Below are 15353 nucleotides of genomic sequence, written 5' to 3'. Positions count from 1 at the left end.
GTTAAGCTATGATAATACCTTGCCAGGTTAGGTTCTGGTTAAGTAGCTGCTCCTGATGGCAGGTCTTGTTAAGAACAGAGTGTTCTGGCATATTTCAAAATGGTTCATTTTCCCCTCTCATGCTGGAAGCATGATGGGATTTTGCTCCCATATTTACTGTGTGAACCTGGTCAAGCCCCTGGAGGTAAATCTCTCAATATTGTGGGGGGGGGGGGTCCCCTTATGCCTAGATCCCCCTGGAGTTTTTAACTGTGAGACTTGTCTGCACTGAGCCTCCAGCAATTTGGCAATTACGGTTTGGGTTTTCCTATGTGGTACTTGATGCCCCAATGGTACCCACTTAAGTCTCTGTTCCAGGAAGTTATGCCTCTCTATATTCATCTCTCTGTCTCTCCAATCTTAAGAACGGTGATTTGCCCTGCATCCTCTCCTCTCTGACACATCCTAGAAGAGTTGTTACTTTTCTAGTTTGTTTGGCTTTTTACCTGTTAAAACAGAGAGGCAACTTCCAAGCTCCTTACATGCAAAACCAGGAACAAAGTTCACATTAGTCTCTACTTTTGTGTTATGTTTGCAATATTTTTAATAAAAAGGTTAAAATTAAATTAACAAAATATACACTCTCAATTAATCATTACAATAATTATATTCTCCCCTTTTATATATGGGGATATTGAGATAGGGAGCAGTCATGTGACTGGCCTTTGCTAAGGTAATACATTTATTAATAGTGGTTCATATTTACTAAAGATATACAATGTGCCAGCACCTTTCCAAACACAATGCATATCATATCTCATCTAATCCTCACAACACTATGTACTAGGTGGTATTATTGTCTCCAATCTGTGATGAGAATACAGAAATATCAGGAGGGTGAACAGGGTCACAGAAGAAGCAGTGAATGCAGGATTTGGATCTAAGAAATGTGGCTCCAAAGCCTCCACTCTTAGACAACTCTCTATAAAGAAGTAAAGCAGAGACTGGAACCAAGATTAGTCTGTCTCCAGTGGTAAGACTTACCCATTCTACGGTGGCCAGCTGGGGCTTTCAGAGCTGGATACTTCCCCAGTCGTGTTCAGTCCACTGCCTGTCCAAGCGTCTCCCTCCCAAGTTTGCACGTTGTGCTGAATATTAATATGTCACACTCACACACCATTTCCTACTGGGAAAACTCTCTTAACTTTCTTCTACTAAATAATTTAATCTACTGGCAAGTGCTTCATAAACTGTAAGGCAATATGAAAAATTTACTCACTCTCCAACTTAAGTAGCATTTTAAACCAACAAATATTTTTTGGAAAAGTTATTTTTAAAGATTTTCAAAAGAAACCAAAACTTGTGTTAAGGTTCCTCTTTGGAATTTTCTTTACCAACATCTGCAACTGAAAATGTGTTTTGCTTTATACCTGTGTCCTTGTAGGGTGAGAAGCAGGAACTCATGGGCGAGAGGGAGTTTTGACTATGAAAGTTTGTTTCCAGGAATCACCAGAGAAGAACTGCATGGAGCAGCCAGGATTTTTCAATTATTCTTCCTTCTAAATTAAGGTGCTTTTTGTCATTTAGATTCTAAGTACTCTCCTGCCTGTGTGTCAGAGCCTTGACCATGCCAGCCTGAAACCAGAGCTCATCAACCCCGACTCTGAGAGAGAACCTGAAATTTATCAAAGTACTCAGTGGGGAAATGGGAGGAAGAAATTTCATGCCTGTGTCTTGTGATGTGTCACTAGGCCTTTCCAAAGGGCTCTTCTGTCCAACTCTATAAGCAGCAGCAGTAGGACTGCATCCTACCCATACCAGGAAGGTTTATAGATACAGAATGCCAAAGAGGGGTGTGTATGTGCGCGCGCGCGCGTGTGTGTGTGTGCGCGCGCGTGTGTGTGTGTGTGCATGTGTCTGTGTGTGTTAGTGCTGATCTGGATATTAGAAGAGGTTATGACTTATTTAGAAACATGTCAGAATTTTAAAAAGGGAGTAGTCCTGCTAAGAGTTAACTGCTGATAGAAAAACTTGATGCAACATTTTATTGAGATTCTCTGAGGTCTTAAAATATCCTTTTGTAAGATGGGCTTGTGTCCTTCCCATGATAAAGGGAAAGTAAGTAAAATGGTGCCTTCCTAACAGACACAAAACATTGGATCTATTTGTCAATACTATTCTCCCAGGCATCCCAGCTTTACAGAAGACACATTAAAGGACTGAGGACAGTAACTGATCAATCAATACTGAGCTATGCAATATTCTCTGATGCTTCATCTTCTTAAGAAATCAAAACTAAGAAGCATGAAAAAGTAGAGCAATCCTTATTTTAAAACAGTATTTTCAAAATACAGAGAGAGAGGTAGAAGGAAAGGGAGGGGAAAGAAGGGAGAGAGGGAAGGAGAGAGAGAGGGAGGGAAGAAGGGAAGGAGGGAGAACCACAGAGAGAAAGAAAGACAGGGAGACAGGGAGAAGAGAGACAGTGGCAAGCTCCTTACAAACTCCTTAATCACCCAGATCTCAAACTTAGTGATTACAAAAAAAATAAAAAGTCAAATATTTAATAAAAACACAGTCAGAACTTGACCTCCAATACTCAAAGGTGCATTGTATGTATCGGGTTTCCCAGAAACAGGAGTCGTAAAAACAGATTATTTATAAAGAAGTATTTTCTATCTCCACCCAAGTAAACTCTTCCCCTGGTAACCATGCAGCTGTTGCAGTAGACTTTGGGAGAGATATCTGGTGCGAACTTTCCTTTAAATTTCCTAACACTAGACAAAGGGTAAATAAATTTGAACTCACTTAACTTTCAGAATTTCCAAAAAATATTTAAAAAGTCCATACTAGAAGACTGGGCTAATCAATTAGCCAGATTACTATAAAGGGATAATAACTGAGAGAGTTAGAACTGCCAGATTACTGTAAAGGGATAATAATTGAGAGAGTTAGAACTGCTGGATTTTCAGTTTTAAAGTCCACGTTACTCAGCCTGGAATGTGCTCTAGGTCACAGCCTTCAGCACATGCCCCTTGCAGTCATGGCCACCAGACATTTTTCTTTCACTGTGGGAAAGTGTCAAATCCTTTCTCTGTGTGTGCATATTTAAGTCACAGGAAATGGTCTTTACATCCCACTTATAGGAATGAATGAGGTGTGAGAACATTTTAATTTCACATAAATGTCTCTATTAGCCTGGATTTGCCTTTGTTTCTTTCATATAACTGTTTTAAAATTCTAACAATTATAAAAATGATATAGATTATGGAAAATTTGGACAAACAAAAAATAATAGGAAAGAAGTAGGGGAAGCCATCTAAAATTAGGCAAAGACAACTACTGTTAGCATTTTCCATTGTTTGAAAGCCTTTTTTTAAATTAAAATATGAATTATACATTTTTCATTAATAAGGGTCATCTTCATATTTTTAAGAAAAGTACCTATGAAATGATCTATAAATAATTCTAATAATTATAAAATGCATAGCTATGACAAAGTTATAATTATTGTTGTAAATAGTGTTATTGGAATAAATAACAATGAAAATTGAGAAGTAAACCTGAAACTGTACCTATATAATTAGAAGCAATTAAAGATAAGAGAAATAACACTGGCCTTGGTTAAAGTCAAAAGAGATGGTTTGGGCCCCAGCTCTGACACAAACCTATAGTGTGATTAAGAATAAATGTGCTATGGTGAGCGCTGTGAATTGTGCAAGACTGCTGAATCACAGATCTGTACTTCTGAAACAAATAATGCAACATATGTTAAGAAAAGAGAAAAAGAAGCAGATAGCAGGAGGGGAAGAATGAAGGGGAGTAAGTCGGAGGGGGAGACGAACCATGAGAGATGATGGACTCTGAAAAACAGAGAGTTCTAGAGGGGAGGGGGGTGGGGGGATGGGTTAGCCTGGTGATGGGTATTAAAGAGGGCACATTCTGCGTGGAGCACTGGGTGTTATGCACAAACAATGAATCATGGAACACTATATCAAAAATAAATAAATAAATAAATAGGGGGAAAAAAGAGTAAATGGCTTTACTTTTCTTAAATTCAGTTTTATCAGTAAAACAAAGGGGTCAGATTTTATCCCTATGGTCCTTTCTTATGTTAAGTTGTCTGATACTAGGTTGAGCCAGCAGTTGAGCATTTCTTTGCTAGATTTTACCTGCATAGGCAAGACCTTCTGAATATTCAAATTACTAATTTCTGGTTTTCATTTATAAATAAGCTTATCCAGGTGATCATTTTAATTCCCATCAATAAAAACACAGCCAAAGAAGAAAATCAATTGAAGAGTTACTCTGTTAGTCATAAATTCATTCACGCTTTAAGCAGACCAAATTGAAATAGGACAGAAATGACTTTTAGAGCTACAGTACAGTCAAGTTCTTTACTCAAAGTATCAGATAATCTCCAACAATATTAATAAACTCCATTTATATAAAAGAGAAGAATCACAGAATCAGCTTGAAGGACATTGGAGTGATAATATAGTCTAGCCTCACACCATGGATGGCAAATTCAAATGCATATAGGAACCATACATAAAGGTAATATAAATGTCTCCTTATATCTGACCTATTTCACTGAATGAATAAGCCCAGGGCACCCATCCAAATGAATAAGCCCAAAGATAAAATGACAGGCAGGTAAACTGGAAAACGTGTGCCCAGAAAATACAAAGTTTTTGCAAGAGGAATGTGAGCACAGCATGACCAAATCTTCTGATTTTTCAAGAGAAACTGGCAATCCAATTTCTATGTGTGCGTATGAGTATGAGTGCGTGTGTGTGTGTGTGTGTATGTGTGTGCACATAAATTCCCAGGTTTCTCATTTTGGCTCAAAGGGTTTTTTTTTTTCCTTTTTTCTGCATTGTGTACACCAAACAGTGGGCCACCAATCTGCAAACCTCCAACTCACATAGAAAAATGGACTTCCTCCATTTTCTGAAGTACATGCTGCATAGGCATACTACTGAAGGATTCAGGCAAAAAGTGGAAGACCAAGCTAACCATCTGGGGAAGAGGAAGACTTAATCTACATTGCCCCAAAACATGCTCAACATTTAGACTCAAGGAGATTTTGAAACTATTACCTCCAACTAGGTACATGTTTGCCCACCTAGGAAGAAATTATCTAATGATGATTTGCTTGTTCCATCCACAGGCAAATAAACATGCAGCTCTTTGGTTTTCAGAGTCAGTATCCTAAAAAATAAATTAGCCCTTTCTAAGTGAACTTGGAAAAAAGCCTTACTATCAATATATGCAATTTCTGTGAACTCAATCTGAACAATAAATTTATCCCAAAGCCTCTGATCCTCTACATCCATCTCCAGCCACAGAAAGGAGCAGCATCACAGAGATATTCCACTGCTTCATTAATGTGCTGAATATTAGAACACCAGCCCCTCCTTCTTATTCCTATAAAAACATCTGCACAAAGTGGGCCCAGCTGGCTTGTGAATATGTTCCATGATGCAAGCCAGCTTTCAGCCCCTTCCTATCACCCTCTGTCTTGTCTCCTTTCCGCAAGTGTGCATTTCCCTTTTAAACATTTAACGTTTAGTGAAAAAAAAAATCAATGTTAACAGGTTAAAAGTTAATGTGCTTCACCTGTTTCACCTCCTTCTATTAGTAAACTTGGACTGGCAAATGGGGATTTGACATATTACCTGTTTGCCTATCTCCTCCATGGAAGAAATTATGAGGGGTGCTCAAGAGTTGTTCATCAAAATGTCAGGCTCCAATTTGGTTAAATCATTACAACACCTGCTTTCTGGGAATTACTGTGAAATCTTGCTCTTTTTCCTTTTGTATGGAGCCTGCTATTGGCCAAGAAATACACCTACCCATGAATTTTATTTACAGTTCAAGGCCTATTTGGGAGGGTGGGGAGGAAGGAAATTTCAGGAATCAGCTTATGGTGAACAGTCCTCAGAGGATGGGGCTGAAAGGCATCCTGACTGCTTGGGAAGCCTCTTGAGATGAGGGGGTTCTTAAAGATTGCTAGGGACAATCTGAAGTTTCCATTATTTCAGACTCGGTAAGCTATGAGAACAGCTTCACCTGGAAACTATCTAGACTCCAGCCAAAGCAGTAAGGATCTGATATTCAGATAGGTTAAGAAGAAATAATAATTTTTAAAAAGCAATTCTGAACTACTTGAAAGTCATAGAAAAGGCTCAAAATGGCAATCCTCTAGAGAGCACACACAGAACTGGGATTACTGAAACTAAAGGTTATACTGAAGATTCAGATCTCTACCCCCTTCCGTGTTCTCTTTTCTTGCACAGTGACCCCCCTCATCTTCTGTGCTGCTCCCCTGACGGTCACCCAATGATACCCTAAGCAAAAGGAAAATGTGGGTCTTCTTGGCTCACTGCAGGATTTTAAGCACTTTTAAATTCCCAAACTGCTCCTGCCTTTTTATCTACTACCTCTACAGCTAGAAGGGGTAAGAGCTTAAAAAAAAAAACAGACTATAAACCCTGAAGATTAAAAGGATGGAACTCTCCTGAATTCAACTGCTGATTTTCCCAAGAATGAGCTCTGCTGTCCCACCACTTAGCATTGTCAGAAGTAGCAAATAAAAATATAAGATACCTGTTAAATTTGAATTTCCTATAAACAATCTTTTTTTATTATACATCCCAAATATTGCATGAACATACCTGTACTAAAAAATAGTCATTGTTTAGCTGAAATCAAATTTAACTGGCTGCCCTATATTTTATTGGGCAATCCTACCACCAGTGGGTTCAGGAAAGTGGCTGGGCTTAACAGCCTAGTGAGTTGAAGAAAAAATTCATTCAACAAAGCTAGTGAACAATAATTTTAAAATGTATAAAGCTCTTAACTGCCAGAAAAAGACTAAAGGACCCACCTTATCCTACCTCTTTCTATAATCAGTTAGCCCAGTGATTCCACCACAGCTGCACACTAGAATCACTTGGGGAACAGTTGAACATTTCTGATTCTTTTTTTTTTTTAAGACTTTCTTTCTTTATTCATGAGAGATGGAGAGAGAGAGGGAGGCAGAGGGAGAAGCAGGCTCCCTAGGGAGACTGATGCAGGGTTCAATCGATCTCAGGACCCCAGGATCATGACCTGAGCTAAAGGCAGATGCCCAATTGACTGAGCCACCCAGGTGCCCAACATTTCTGATTCTTATACACTGCCCTAGACCAAATAAATCAGAATGGGTTTTTTTAAGATGCCCTGTGATGCGCAGTCAGGATGAGAACCACTGAGCTAAAGAGGCAATGAAGAAAAGGTGGAGTGCAGGAGAGAGTACATGACTGTGTTAACCCAGGTTCCCAAACTTCGCTGCACATTGCAATCTCCCCTGCATCTTTAAAAATCACTGATGCCTGGCACTCACCCCTACACATTCCAATTTAATTAGTGTTGGGTATAGCCTGAGCATCAGAAGTTGTAAAAGCTCTTCATTAACGTTCTATATAAGATGTTTCTAATGTAGAACAAAGTTTGGAAACCACTCTTTGAAATGTATATATATATATATATATATATATATATATATATATATTTCTTAGGATGAGAGTAGCACTATTTATTTTTGTGGGAGTAAAAATGAAATCAGAGCTTCCAACTATATTTAAGAATAGACTAGATGTTACTTTTTAAACCTATTTTTCCATTTGGCTGGGAGATTTAAATCCTATGAAGGGGATGCTGTTTTTAAGACCTTAACTCTGCCTCTGTTTATAGGACACCTATTAATCCCTTTGCCAGGAGTTTTATAGGTAGGAGGATAACAGTCACCCAAGGCCCTTTCGTAACTCCTGCCTTCAGTCATATATAGTAATAATGATTGCATGCCTATGTAATTCAGAAGACATACTTTTTTTGTGTGCATAGAGATTTAGGCCTTGCTACATTCAAATGTAGTCAAAAGGACACTGTATTCCTTCTGATTTTTCTTACAAATTGCTAAATGCACACTGATCCCTGGAACTGTTACTCCTCCATTTAAAAGGTTACTCACCCCCAAGAGATTATTCAGTACTGGTCGGACAGAAAGTGCAAGAACATTACTTTTTAGTGCCAAAAGCCAACAGATCTGAATTTCCAAAGAAACATGCTTTGTGGGAGGATATGGGCTTTACCCCAGCTGGTTGGGTAATCTGAGAGCCAAAGGAAGACATGAGTGTCAGAGAGGACACCTGACAAGCTCCAGAACTTCATCTTACAGAAGTATTTCACAAGACTGACCAACTTATCAAAAGTAGACAAACACTGCCAGCATGTGGTGTTATGGGGGAGTTGATGGGTTTCATTTGTGATGAATCCAGGTTCCAAGCACCCTGCCTGATAATGCAGAGGCAAATAAAATGGTAAGGCAATGATCGAAGAAAGGATCACATCCTGTATCAAGGCCGCCTAAAGTTTTATCCCCATGATAGGAAACAGGGAGCTTTTACTATCCATCTAAGGTATGTAAAGTCCACAAAATACTTATGCCCCATATTTTGAGAAAACTTTAGAAACATAAAATTATCTTTCTAAACATCAATAACTAATACTTCTCTTACACTTCTCATTATTATACTTTTGGGCCACCTTACTTAGCTGGCCACTTCATAACCAAAGGACTTTAAGAATTACTGAAATTATACACCCTTTTTAATATTTTCTATTTTTGGAAAATTAATAGGACAACATGTTTTGTTTTCCAGGAAATAGATAAATCCATCCATGGCATGATAAAATATTAGGAAAACATGAGTCTTAAAACCTTAACTTCATCGAGGGTGAATCTTCCTTTAAAAGAATTTAATATGACTCTGTATTTACACAAAAGTGAACACTTTCTTTAGCCAAGAATTCTTTGCTTTACAGGCCTCTCCAGTAGGATTATTTTCATACCAATTTCCTTAGTATAATTTAAAATGCTTGAATTAAAAAAATAATATCAATACATAAATTCCCAATGAAGAAATACTGGTTCAAGTGAGGGACACATATTATCACAAGTGAATGAAGTGATTAAAACTTCAGAGATAATTATTTGGTGTACCATCTCTGGAACACCTAATTTGTTTCATGTAAACAATTAATATATTTTCTGCATTTTTCATTCAGAATTAAGAATAGTAATTTTTTTAAAGATTTTTTATTTATTTATTTGAGAGAGAGAGAGAATGAGAGAAAGCACGAGAGGGAAGAGGGTCAGAGGGAGAAGCAGACTCCCTGCTGAGCAGGGAGCCCGATGCGGGACTCGATCCCGAGACTCCAGGATCCTGACCTGAGCCGAAGGCAGTTGCTTAACCAACTGAGCCACCCAGGCGCCCAAGAATAGTAATTTTTTTAAGAATAGTAATTCTTTTACAAGTTACTTGACTTCGTTCTCTCAAAGAGAGTTTACAGATACCTCATTTAAATTAATGAATTTCATTTATTATTCATTAATCAAACTTGACTTTAACACCTACCTGTCCCATGCACTATGACACTTGCCGAGAGAAACCATAGTGAGTAAAACACATATTGGCTTTTCTAGCCTCAAATAGCTTGTAGTTCAGTAAGGGAGGCAGACATAAATTACACATATTATTGCAAACTCCTGTAAGTGTTCCAAAGGATAAGCACAGGGTGCTACAGAAGATACATAAAAGACATGGAGGATAGGGATTCAGAGAAGGGGAATGCTTTCCTGTCCCAGATGGTGTAACATTTGAGCTGAGACAATGCTTTAACAACAGCTGACAACATGCTAAGTGTTTAAAAAGTGTTAGTTCATTTAAACTACACAATGACCTATCAAATTAGGTACTTTTGATGATCTCACTTTGTACTTAAGGAAACTGCATCTTAAAGAGGATAAGTAGCTTGTTAAAGGTAACACAGCTATGGAGTAACAGAGCCTACAATGAACCCAGATGTTGATTCCAGAACATGTATCATATTCTTAACCATTAGTCATAGGCCTCTCCAGCCATGGAAAGTCTGCTCTAGGCTACAACAACAAAATTCTTAAACAACAGAGAATTTATTTCTCACAGTTCTGAAGGTTGAGAAGTCAAGGTCAAGGTGCTGGCCCAGTCAGTTCTTGGGGAGGGCTCTCTTCCTGATTTGTAGATGCCACTTTCAGACATGGCCTTTCTTCTGTGGTGCATGGGGAGAGAGAGAGAGAGTGAGTCAGAGGGAGACAGAGATCTTTCTCTTCCTATTCTTGTAAGGCTACCAATCTTATCAGATTAGGGACCCACTCTTATGACCATATTTAACTGTAAGGACCTCCTAAAGCCCTATCTCCAAATACAGTCACATTGGGGGTTAGGGATTTAACCTATGAATTTTAGGAGAAGCAATTCAGTCTGTAGAAAGGAATAAACTAAGTAGTAGGAGGAGAAGAGTGCTCCAGATGAGGAATAACTATGATCTCAAATCACCAAAAGTATGTAGGTTGTAACAAACATATGCGCTTGCTTAATCTGCTAGCTGAAACTAGCAAGGTAACCATCTCTCCCAACAGAATCTAATTTCTGTCAACAGAAAGACACTCTTTCAGATGAAATATTTATAAAGACTGTCACCTAGTGGCAATAGGCAAGAGGTAGTTCATGAGCAAGCATGATTGAACAGGTGTATTCAGCAGCTTACTTGGGGGTGCTGACTCATCAATTTCTCCTTTCACTATGTACACTCCCAAGTTGTTTTTTCCTAGAAGGAATAAAATATATTAAGCTAAATATTACAGCATCAAGACAGTTACCACTTCTTTCCATTGAATCCAAACATACACACACATACGCGTGAGAGAAAGTAGTGTGACAGTTTCAAGCTCTCAGAGAAAGCACAAGACCTTAAGTTGTATCCTATCTCACTTTGAGTCTGCCCAAATAAATCTGGGCCAACAGAATAGTGAGTAATATAGATAATAACTAGTGAATATATTTTATTCAGCAGTGAAGATTAGGGTCACTGTACTGGAAAAAGAGCACCAATTAGTTGAGATACTGACAGAAAAATGAAAGAAATATGTAAAGGGCACCGGAAGATAGGTTGTGATAAAGTAGCAACTACAGTTTTGTGAATAGTTGCAAAAATTAGGACTGGTATTTTTTATATACACATATATCTTTAACTAGGCTGGGTACTACTTTTGGCAAGTAAAAACTACAAGTGATATAAACCTTCGGTCTAATCCTGTCTTAGGTGCTAAAATCACCTGAAGAAGTCAGCTTAACAGGGGCATAATGATAATGTGAGGTGTTGCCAAGAAAGGGGTTACATGCAAGCTGTTTGGATCCTTATTTTACTCTACTATACACTACGCCCCTTCATTTAGAATAAGTCTTTCTTTTAGTTTAACCAATGAATTTTTCTCAGAGGAGCCATCACTAAATCCTATCTCTGGACATTAGCAACTTCCAGTTTTGGTCTCATAGCATCCTAAATGTAGACTGGGAACTTGACACGTTAATTAGTCTACTCAAGTTCAGACTTAAGTATTATTGAGTGTATTGGTTAAAACCTTTCATGTTACAAGTAACAGAAAACAAAAATTGAAGCCACTTGAGCAAAAACTATTGTTCAGGGATATTTTTTGCTTTAAGAGGAGTTTGATGTAGGGGCACAAACAGTATGACGTGGACTCTTTTTCAAACTCTCTAATTATCAGCTCTGCTTTTGAGTCCATTCCAAGCAAACTTAAGTTTCATGGAACCAGGATGGCAGCAGGCAGCTTTGAGCTACAAAATTTAAATGCCAAGGGGCTTAACAAACTCCATTTTTCCAGGAGTCTCAGTGAATATCTCATTTTGTTTCACTGGCTTGGATTCAGTTGCATGCCCATCTTTGAACAAATTACTATAACCAGAGTGATGGGATACCTTACAGCTGAAGGGTAGGATCAATTTTAAACAATCACCGTGGTTGAAAATGGACAGGAAAACGAATTATTAAATAATCAGAATGCTTTGGCCAGGAAAAGGAGAATGGAATTGATTCTGGGAAGTTAGCCAATAAATGTCCACAATATTGGGATGATGCAACTTTGCTCCAAGTGAGGACTGCCTCTATTCAGGGGGGAAAAGGAGTATAGCAATAGGGCTCACGAAGAACTGAAGCTGGTTATAAATAGCAGGGCCAAGAAAGACTGCCACTGTCATTCTTACTATTAAAGTCAAATCTGCTGGGCTGATACAAGCATTCATATTGATATCTAATTAACACAATAACTGACAGTTAAATTTCCTGATCACTTCTCAGATGGTCCTGATTTTTTTCTTGCTGTTGTTGAATCCTTATTCTTCTCTTGTTTTGTGGATTAGAACAATCACCAAAGTCCTGCACATAGCCCTCTCTTCTCTCTTTCTTTTCTTTCTTTTTTTAAAAAAGATTTTATTTATTTATTTATTTGACAGAGAGAGAGGCAGCAAGAGAGGGAACACAAGCAGGGGGAGTGGGAGAGGGAGAAGCAGGCTTCCCGCTGAGCAGGGAGCCCAGTGTGGGGCTTGATCCCAGGACCCTAGGATGATGACCTGAGCCAAAGGCAGAGGCTTAATGACTGAGCCACCCAGGCGCCCCTCTAAGACTGTTTCTTGATCTCAGCCGTTCTCCAGGTCTCAATTACCACAACCTTGAGTGTAACTTCCAAAACCTCATTTTTTGGCCCATCCTATAAATTATGGAACTTTGTAGATCAATCCAGTTCCTATTTGCAAACTGTGTCACAGAGTCCTGGGCTTGTTCTTGCTTGATCCCCCAAAACTATCTTGGAACTTTACTTAATAATATGAAGGAACAAGAAAGTCTAAACCATACTCTGAGTAAGGATTTATTATTTGGTAAATGCCTCTTTCACTAAATCCTAAGTCCTTTGAGGACAAAGACTATTCCCCTATAATACCAAAAACAAATTTAATTATTCAGTAAGTTCATATCAAAATACACACAGGCTTTCAGTACAGTGTAACACTCCTTCTACACCATTTCTGATAACCAATCCTCTCATTTCCACTGTAACAGTCATAGTGAAGGAATGATGGCCAGTGCACAATAGCAGTCTCTTCTAGTTTTGAACAGCTATAATATCAGGAAGTGTGCTGGAGAGGAGGGTTGTTCTTTCCCAGCATCTAAATTCCCTTCCCATGCTTGGTGAATCCACTACTCTGTGTGAGGAGGCAAAATCCCATCTCACATTATATAAACTGAAAATAAAAGATATATGCTTTTTCCCCCCCTGATCCATGGCATTTAGTGCATGGTATGTGAAACTCATCTGGGTATGTGCATCTGTATCGGGAACTATGAATCTTAAGCAAGTTATCCAAACAAGCATGAACCATCTAGAATTCATTTCATTTGTGACATCTAGTGTCCACTGGTGGTAGTGGTAGCACCTTACCCAGACTGTTCTAAGGAATGACCATAATTATAATACAGGTAGCTTGTATGATTTTGCTAATGTTGTCCCCTCCCTTTGAATGCACTCCTCCTTAGCTCAACCATTCTTCAAGGCCCTGCTCAAGTGCCACCTGCACTGTGACACATTAATGGAACAGCCACACAAAACTGACCTCTCCCTTTTCACCCTTTAGTGTACGGTATATGGCATTTATATCAGCCCTGTAGTTATTTATATTTGTTTTTTTTTAGTCTCCTACTATTTTGTGAACATCTTCCAGACAGTGGTAGAGATTATCACATTTCTGAATTCCTTCCACTGTGCTTAATACATTATGGCCACTTGGTTAATAGTTTAAAATATTAAAAATTAGATTTGGAAGAAACACTAGTGAAATGTAGGTCTACCTTCTCATGTAACAAAAAAGAAAAATGAAGTTCAGGTACATTTTAGATTACCTAATTTCACTCAGTCATGGTTGACCTAGGCTAGAATGGTGTCTTACTTTGAGGAATTCAGTTGAAGAATCTTTGTTAAATCGTAGGGAAAATGGAATTTCATTTACTCAAAAACATGGGGGTGATGACAAATGAACAAGCATCTCACTCATTTAGACCCCAAGTGCATCTGCTAGGCAACTTGAAGGTATCATTGTTGCCAGTCTTCAAACCTAGATCAATTCTTGTCTGGCCTAGCTCAATCAGAACTAAAAGTCCACAAAGGAAACTAAAAAGAGGAAAGCAAGGAAGGTGTTGCACCACAAGACCTAAACCCAGACTCAATGAGAGTAATCAACTCTGTCATAATACAAGAGAAGTGAGGATTTTGCAAGACAGAATTCACTGGTGATGTTCAGAAGAGCCATTTTACTGGACCTGTGGGGACCAAAACCAGGTGGGAAAAAATGCTAGAATGAAAGGTAAGAAAATGAAGATAACCAGTCTAATTTTTTTTTTTTTTTTTTTTTTTTTTTAGGAATTTTGTTACCAAGGGAAGCAAATAAATGGAGTGGGAGCTGACTGGAGTCAAGGAAGATGAGAATTATTTTTTCAGATGTCAGTCATTACAGCATGTTTATTAGGTAAGATCCACCAGGGAAGAAAAAAACTGATTACGAAAAAGAGAGGAGCTATGGTCAAGGGCTCAAGTAAGCAAGAAAGATGGTTTCAAAGCACATGACCTATCATATAACAGCTACTCGGACTCAGAAGTGCTCAGTAAATGTTGGCTAGTGTTATTTCTGATTGCTTAAATTTTAGAATAGTGAATAGGCATCAGGCTTCCAAAACATAAATTCGTCTTTAAACACACACGCAAAAGTCTGGCCGCTAGCAGTAGACTGCATTAGTTCAAATTCTAGTTCTACCACTTGGCCATTATACTTTTCTTCCTCGGGCTGTTTTCCTCACTAGAAATAGAGGATAATAATACCTACCTCCTCAGGCTGTTTGTGGGCTTAACTGAGATAATCCGTGTAAAATTTAGCACTGTCCTGGCACATGGTGAAAGCTCAAATGTTAGTGCCATTATAATGATAACTGCCATCCTGTTCTGTAACAGTAAGTGTGATACTGTCCTATGATGAGTTTAGGCACTGTCACACTGATTCAGATTCCTGGAACCGTGGAAGATATGCCCTCAGGGCGCGCGCCTGCCAACCTGCGAGTAGGATGCCGGAGGCCTGCACACCTCAGAATTCCCCACCGCCTCGCCTTCTAGTGACATTGTCTCTCCAGAAGGTACAGTCGTCAGAACAAAACAGAAACAAACGGCATGGCAACTAAAAGTAGACATGGGGAAGACACGTACAAAACCAAGCTTGCGTAAAGCTGACCAGTTAGGGAACTACGTCGGCACCGGCACCAAGTCCCCAGCACGCTACGTGCTTCTGCGCAGGCGCGGCAGAGAGGGCGGGGCGCTGGATCGGACGTTCCTCCCTGTTCTCCCTCCGCGCGCGGCTTGGGCGGAACATCTCGCGAGATGTGTGAGTTGT

General features: G+C 38.9%; 1 long non-coding RNA gene across 1 annotated transcript in view; it reads right to left on the bottom strand.

Moving 5' to 3' along the window:
- LOC118357024 overlaps positions 1 to 15353 on the bottom strand; it is a 36515-nt gene extending 21162 nt beyond the window's left edge. Inside the window, exons 1-2 of the long non-coding RNA XR_004820108.1 lie at positions 15170 to 15353; positions 10009 to 10113 (exon numbers count right to left, since the gene is read on the bottom strand). This is a non-coding gene — a long non-coding RNA (uncharacterized LOC118357024). The remainder of the gene's footprint in view (positions 1 to 10008; positions 10114 to 15169) is intronic.

The sequence above is a fragment of the Zalophus californianus genome, chromosome 5 (assembly GCF_009762305.2).
Source record: "Zalophus californianus isolate mZalCal1 chromosome 5, mZalCal1.pri.v2, whole genome shotgun sequence".
NCBI lineage: Eukaryota > Metazoa > Chordata > Mammalia > Carnivora > Otariidae > Zalophus > Zalophus californianus.
This window is presented reverse-complemented; position numbering and strand designations above follow the sequence as displayed.